Below are 7,268 nucleotides of genomic sequence, written 5' to 3' on the forward strand. Positions count from 1 at the left end.
AGGTTTTAGAATGTCCAGCGATGTCTGATGTGGACATGGAAGGTGTTCAGCTTAATGACTTTATCAGGGGCATTAATGGGAGTAGATCATCATATCAAAAAAACAACTGAAAAAGGGGTTTATAGTTTCAAGTTAAAAAACTAATGTTACCATTTCAACGCAACTGCAAAAGATGCTAACACTGAGGCAGTTTCAGAGCATCCAGTGGGAAAAATATCGCGATAAGGAGGTCAATCTACTCTGCTGCTGTAACTTGCCGATGAAAGTCATCTCAAGCTGCCAGGGGATGGAGAAGAGAGGAAGATGCTACCTTGTAACATGGTATCATTTTTCGTAAGCTGACTATTAGTGTGGCAATTATGTGCAAGGTGGTGAAGTCTCAAGGATGCATCCAAGAAGCCTAAGTTACTTTCTTTCCTATGTCTTCTACAACCGTCTCTATGGTAAGTTCTCCGTGGATTTTGTACATCTCCTAGATGCTAGAGTTTGCTCTTTCATATGCTCGGTTCTGTTTCTCATGCTAGAATGATTTTGGTTCTACTGTTTGAACATCTGGGTCCATTGGCTAGGGTGGCCGTTCTTGAAAGTCTTTGGCTAGTGTCATCATCGCAGAAAGAGTAGCATCATGGGGGATCCTGTATGCCTACATTTTGGGCTTGAATTTACACTTAACTCGCTTTTTGGGTTGTTTGCAGAATGAAGCAAGAAATTCAGATTTGAGGCAAAGGAGTAGACATGTAAATTAAGGCCAGGTTAAGAAGAGGACATGATGTCTCTGCGGCATTCAATCCTGATACCTTAAGACTCAATTCTTTTCGATATCTTTGTAGCATTTAGTCCATTGTTTTGGACATATCATGTATGTATTTATAAATTGCTTGCTTAGTATGCACACATGTATGAATTAATTGCTTCCTTAGTATGCATGCATATGTGTGAGTGGGTGGGTGGGTATTTCAACATGCGTATGTGGTAGGTAGATATTTATGTGTGTATATATGCATGTTTTTCATGGGCAGCATGCACAGGTGGGTACCTTGGAGTGCAGCATGAGCAAGGCTTGTGGGCATAATAGAGGGGTTGTCTCAACAAGAAAAGATGGGTTTGCTTAGGAAGGAAGAGTGATGCAGTCAAATAGCTTTAGTAGGAGCATCCTCTTCACAAACCTCAATGCAGCAGATAGGAGCCATTCTATAAAAACAAGGCCCAAGTACTCTTTCTATGGCCGCCTCCAAGCCCATAATGGGCCTGCGCTTGTGTGCACAATAGCAGCAGCTCTTTGACTATGCTTTAGTGGCTCTATGGGCCTAGCCACAAGGATTGGCTGGGGTTGGCTTAGCTACCTTGGCTAGGCCCACCTTAGTTCTCCCTCTCTATTTCCTCTTTATGGGTACCATGGCTGTCCCTTTGTTACACACATAGACCGCCATCACTCGATCGTTCTCTATTAAGATAAAAAGCCTATGGGTACCTTATCTCATGAATATAATATTGATAAAAGCACAATTTGTGCATGTGGTAGCCATCAATGTGAGCACATAGAAAACCATGCCTACCTGATGGAATATGTGAAGAGCCAAGATCAAGAGGGTGGAAATGATGGCATCTTGGTTGATGTGTGTCGAACTATTAGTGTAACTAGGCAAAGGTTAAGAGAAAACCATCTTGCATAGACGAGAGTACCCAAACAAGTAGCTACACAGTTGGAGATATGCTACTCTATTCTTAGCATATCGAGACAATGTATTCACTATATAATTTCTTGGGTACAAAGAAGGATATCTAGGGAAAGTGCAAACTAGGGAAAATAGAACACTTTCCTAGATAGACTAACTAGGGAACATAATGCATAGATTTTCCTACATACGAATTTTTTCCCTATGTAGGCAAATTTTCCTTTCTCTGTATAGGGAAATTTTCCTACATAGGAAAATATCTCTATGTAGGAAAATAGAGAAATCTATGCACTATATTTCCTAGTTAACCTATCTAGTAAAGTGTTTCATTTTCTCTAGTTTGCACTTTTCCTAGATATGTTCATTTATATCTAGGGAATTATATGATGAAGCCTTTTTTTTCCTATATAGAAAATGAACAAAAGCTCCTTGTGAATGATTACATTTCTAACTAGGAAGGGATGAGGATATGTAATATGTCTTACTGACTAGTCTTTCCCCTCCTCGTAATTGCCTTTAATGCTATTGGCAATTCAACGCGCTTAGCGTGAACATAATCCTTCTCCATTTTGACGATTTCCAAATGTACACATCCAGTATAATTTCGAGCATTTTAGCAAAATAGAAACCACCCTTTATTGTACACTAAGTTTGAAAATAACATCGGTGTCAAGATTGGCCCTCACAATCTATGTAGTTTGTGTGTTCCCTGAAACTTGTGTTGTCGCATATCGACGCAATGTTGAAGCTGTGGATTATGTAGTTTGTGTGTGCCTTGGTGTTCCTTCAAACTTGTGTTACTGCATATCGGTGCTGTGTTAAGGCGAGATTGTTTTTGAGGTCGCTATGGTGATAGTTTATAACTCTTGTTGAGGTGCACATGTCTAAAGAGTATGTGGTCATTGGTATCAAGATTGGTTTGAGGCCAACTAGGTTGTTGAGTTGGCATTGGTTTTATCTGTACTGTAGCAATGCAATCAAGTGGTTTCACTAAGGAGGGGAAGCCAAGATACGAAACCCACCCTCCTAGGTGATCCCATATGTGCAAGAGAAAGCTCCCATGGAAGGGTGTTAAAGGTAATCCTGATGCACATTTTGGGTGGGGATTCTTTGGCTATACGTAGCTCCACATAAGATCTCACGTACACAACCCGTTTTTGGTCCACTAGATAGTTTGAATTTTGATGTAACAATTACATATGGATGAATTTCTAATACATGTCCAAGATGAACATATAAGCATGCATGTAAGCATTTACAAATTCACACATACAAGATGTACATAAGAGTGAGGGAGCTTTGCATGCCACTAATGCTATGTTCTAATAATGTGGCGGAATTCAAATAGAGTGTAAAAACGATTTGAGGCAACCAATCAGGCCATCCATGGAGACAGTACATACTCATGTTTATAACTAGGGCATCCACGAGAGAGGAGTTAGTCTTGAGGAGGCACGTAAAAGTGAGGGAGCTTTGCATGCACTAATGCTAACAATGTTGTGGAATTCAAATAGAGTGTAAAGGAGTTGAAGGCCATCCATGGAGATGGCTATGCTCATGTGTATAAGGGCATCCACAAGAGAGGAGCTAGTCTTGAGGCAAGTTGGGGTGACATCAAAAGAGGAACACGCGTTGCACCACCAAAAAAGTGCATCAAGGGGCACACATCATTCAACGTTTTATGCTTGAATCCATTGCCCACATGTTTTTTATGATGCACTTTGTGATGATTAATGGAAATCACATATACAAGTAGTATGAGTAGTTTCAAAGTTCCAAAAGAAGAGAGAGAAGCTTTTTAAACATGACCTATCAAATTAAGTGCAAATACGAGATCATTAAGTGTCTTGAACGAGTCACTAGATCCAAGCTAAATATAAGAAGAAAAATTCCCGAGTTAATAACTAGTGGATACATAGGTTTAACAGGAACACTAGAACTAAACTAAATAAAAAAAGAAAATTTCCTACTATTCAAGTGGTGGATACATCGATTGAATATGTGTGTGGTGTTTCCTACTAAAAAATGTTCATTTGCTTGCTATAATTAACCGCGACGTGGATTAGCTTAGACGCGCAGCATGTAAGTAGGCAGCAAATCTTAGAAGCTGAGGTTACTCGTATAATTGGATTTGCAAGCCCTTTATTGTGACTTTCTCCTGGCCCTTCACCACGATGGTGATGACGAGCTTGTCCTCATTCTGTATGCCGATGCGCTTGAGGTTATCTCCGATCTCGAATTTCACGCTGGTGAAAAGGTGGTTGTGTTTGCTCGCCAAGGGTATGATGTTGAAGGTACCCACGTACTCAGTGTTGCTCTTGTCGGTGTTGGCGTTAGCGTCCTGCAGGTTGACGAACACCACCAGCTCCATGAATCTATCCCTCGTCAGATCCACACCTTGGATCACCAGCACTTCCTCTCTATGACGAGGTTTGTTATACCGGGCGGCCACTCCACAAGTGCCGTGAGCTTAGCTCCCAGGTCAACGGTGCCATTTTGAGGCGAAGCTCCGATTTCCGGAACACCGTTGGCGGCAGCGGCAGCTACTACGCTGCCGTTAGAAACCGACAGCGGCGAGAAGTTCAGCCATTGCTCATCCATCCTCACCTTCTCGTAACTCACGCCCAGCTTCTGGTTGTCGAGGGCATCTGGGACTCACTTTGACTAGATTCGCGTTCTCGTCGTAGAAAAGAAACTCCGCATCCAGGAAGTCGGGATTGGAGTGGTCCTTTCGCCGGCCGGTGCCTGGGATATCGAACTCCACACATCCCACAGCCTGTCCACGTTGCTGTGGTGAGCAAAAGCCCATGTCCTCTGACAGCGGCTTGATATTTGGGTCGCCCGTCCAGTAGTGGTGGCGTGTTGAGCCTGACCAACGTCGGAGGGAGGTTTTTCTGGTTGCGCTTGGCGTCGTAGAGCGCATTGCCATTTTTGTACGAACATGGCCGGCATCACGTTGCCACCATCTCGCTGGTCATCCCAGTTCCAGAAGACTAGAGAGAAATCTAGGTCGTTGAGCAGGCTGCCCAGAATGCGCTCGTGGAAGTACCAGCGGTGCCAAGGCAGAAAGAGCCAGGAGAACTGAATCTGCAAAGGCATGTCACCGACAGGGCTCGGGATAGATATCAAGCTGCAAGGCTTGTAGTCTAGCTCCATCCTGCGAAATGGTTCCACATCACCAGCTGGTTTCACGTTGCCTACCCCACCAGCCCGTTTCCACGTCGCCTACCCAACCAGTTAATATCCACGTCGCCTACCCCCACCGGTTGAATCAACAAAAGCAGCACGTGAGCGGATTCAACGGGTTCAACTTCACCATCTAGCGAAAGCACCGTCTGCACAACTCAGACCTTAGACTCCAGCGTAACTCCATTGGCTCGGAGCTGAGCTGCATTGGCCTCGCTCCATCCTGCATTCGCCTCACTCCATCCGGCGCAGATTCAACAACTGCACCGTGTGCACGTGCACCGTCTGCATTCACCTCACTCCATCCTGCGCAGATCTCAAACTCCAGCGCAACAGAAAACCTCCAAATCCAGCGCACATCTCAAACTCCCAACCCTTTCTCAGTTTGCAAACACTCTCACGACCACTAGGCGACAACCTTTTTCGTAGGCTAGGCCACACGACCAGCACGTGACAGCCAGTGGTGACCACAACAATCGTATAGCAGCACGGCCGACAAATGGAACAAATGAAGTCAGAGCGGTGAGTAGCATATTATTTAATTAATAATTCTTATATTCTTTCTAAACTTATTTTTTTTTAAAATTTAATGTTTTTTATTTATGATTGATTATCTTAATAGCTAGGGTATAATTAATGGATTAACATCTATTTTGGATAGAGGTTTACGCATTAGCTAACCAAAAAAAATGTTTAAACTTGGTTTCAAACTTGGCACCCACTTTGTAGAGCACATACACTCCATTGAACTATTTTCTGCGACCTGCCTAATACTCTCGCTTGGTCCCTCGAGTCTGTAAACTACCTATAGTGCACATATCTCCTATGTGAGCAGCTATAGTAGTGCAACTCTTAACCTTTACCTATAACATGAGGCCGCCATCATTACCCCCTCAATGCTCATAGCTAGCTACACAGCCCTCATATTATATAATCTTGATCTTTTTTAATGACCATGGCCTTGAACACACACATACATATTTACATACCTAGTTTCAAGATAGTCTCGAGATAGATCAAAATATGAAGTTACCTTCTCCCCCTAGCCAAAAAATACATGCGTCACATTTCTTGATGCTTAGAATAGAGAGAGAGAGAGAGAGAGAGGAATTTTGTGGATGCTACAGGGTGGTGTAGTACCTTTCCTTGTGTGGGGTGCAGTGAATCTGAACCACCTTACCAAAGCTATGAGTCTAGTTTCGCTTTTGAAGAGTCAACCTCCGACCTCACGTGCTCACAAGCTCAATGATCAAACACCTCCACCTGGTCCGTTTGATGCAACAAATCTTGTATGGGAAACCTCTTTGAATCCTCAATCAAAGTTTGACATCCAGCAAATAGCATATATTCCTTGGGATCGCATGGCCGACTTCAAGCACGGTGAGTCTATCAGATTAGATGCCCCCACCAATTTTACAATACATTGGAAGAAAAGAAACATATAAACATGATCACATTAACAAGGTTTCCTTTGAATATGGAGTGAAAATTTACATTGATAGGGGACATTGTCTTTCACCCATTCGAAGTATTTGTCCACTACGAAGGGCACATTCTTCAAGCTCTCCTTCACGACTCCGGACTCCATGCTATGAAGCTGTCCTGGAGTCTCTGTGCAGACGGTGCAGCTCAGCTCCGAGCCAATGGAGTGAGGCGAATGCAGCTCAGCTCTGAGCCAATGGAGCTACGCTGGAGTCTGAGGTCTACGCTGCATTTTTTGGATCTGTGCAGTTGCAGACGGTGCTTTCGCTAGATGGTGCAGTTGAAGTTTGAACCCGTTGAATCCGCCCGCGGTGCATTTGTTGATTCTCAACCGGTGGGGTTAGGCGACGTGGATATTAACTGGTGGGGTAGGGGACATGGAAACGGGCTGGTGGGGTTGGCGACGTGAAACCAGCCGATGATGTGGAACCATTTCGCAGGATGAGCTAGACGACAAGCCTTGCAGCTTGATATCTATCCCGAGCGCTGTCGGTGACATGCCTTTTCAGATTCACTTCTCCTGCCTCTTTCGCCTTGGCAACGCTTTCATGAGTTCGTAGGCCTTGTTGTTATGTACTCCTCGCTGGCTCGGTGGGCGGGCCTGCGGACATGCTTCCTCACCGGCGGGTACGCCTCGAAGGAGAAGTCCACCGCTTTGTGCGATGGCATAGAAAGGCAGCAGTTGAGTTTCACTGTCTGCCGTGGATTGGTCAGCGACATATCGCTTGCAAGCTGGAGCCTGGCACTGGCGTAGGTCTGGCGCCCCAATAGGGCCCGCTTGCCCACGCTTTACAACAACCGTAGTCAGCAGCCCAGCCTGTAAAAGTAGCAGCAGCGGCAAGAGATGGATCGGGCGGCGCTGATGGGAGAAACGCAGCTGAGATACCATAATTGCGTATTTCCAACCCACTAGGAAGCTTAGGG

The 7,268-nt window shown here is 44.5% G+C and overlaps 1 long non-coding RNA gene and 1 pseudogene across 1 annotated transcript; one reads left to right on the forward strand and one right to left on the reverse strand.

Moving 5' to 3' along the window:
• Positions 1 to 226: 226 nt before the first annotated feature.
• Positions 227 to 817, forward strand: LOC147610954 (uncharacterized). The gene is made up of 2 exons (XR_015263900.1): positions 227 to 443; positions 696 to 817. It is a non-coding gene; the product is annotated as an uncharacterized LOC147610954 (long non-coding RNA).
• Positions 818 to 3,789: 2,972 nt separating this feature from the next.
• On the reverse strand, positions 3,790 to 7,064 carry LOC147610955 (polyphenol oxidase, chloroplastic-like; annotated as a pseudogene).
• Between the last annotated feature and the right edge of the window lie 204 nt (positions 7,065 to 7,268).

The sequence above is a fragment of the Cibotium barometz genome, chromosome 48 (genome assembly GCF_041138505.1).
Source record: "Cibotium barometz isolate CiBa-2024 chromosome 48, ASM4113850v1, whole genome shotgun sequence".
Taxonomy (NCBI): Eukaryota; Viridiplantae; Streptophyta; class Polypodiopsida; order Cyatheales; family Cibotiaceae; genus Cibotium; species Cibotium barometz.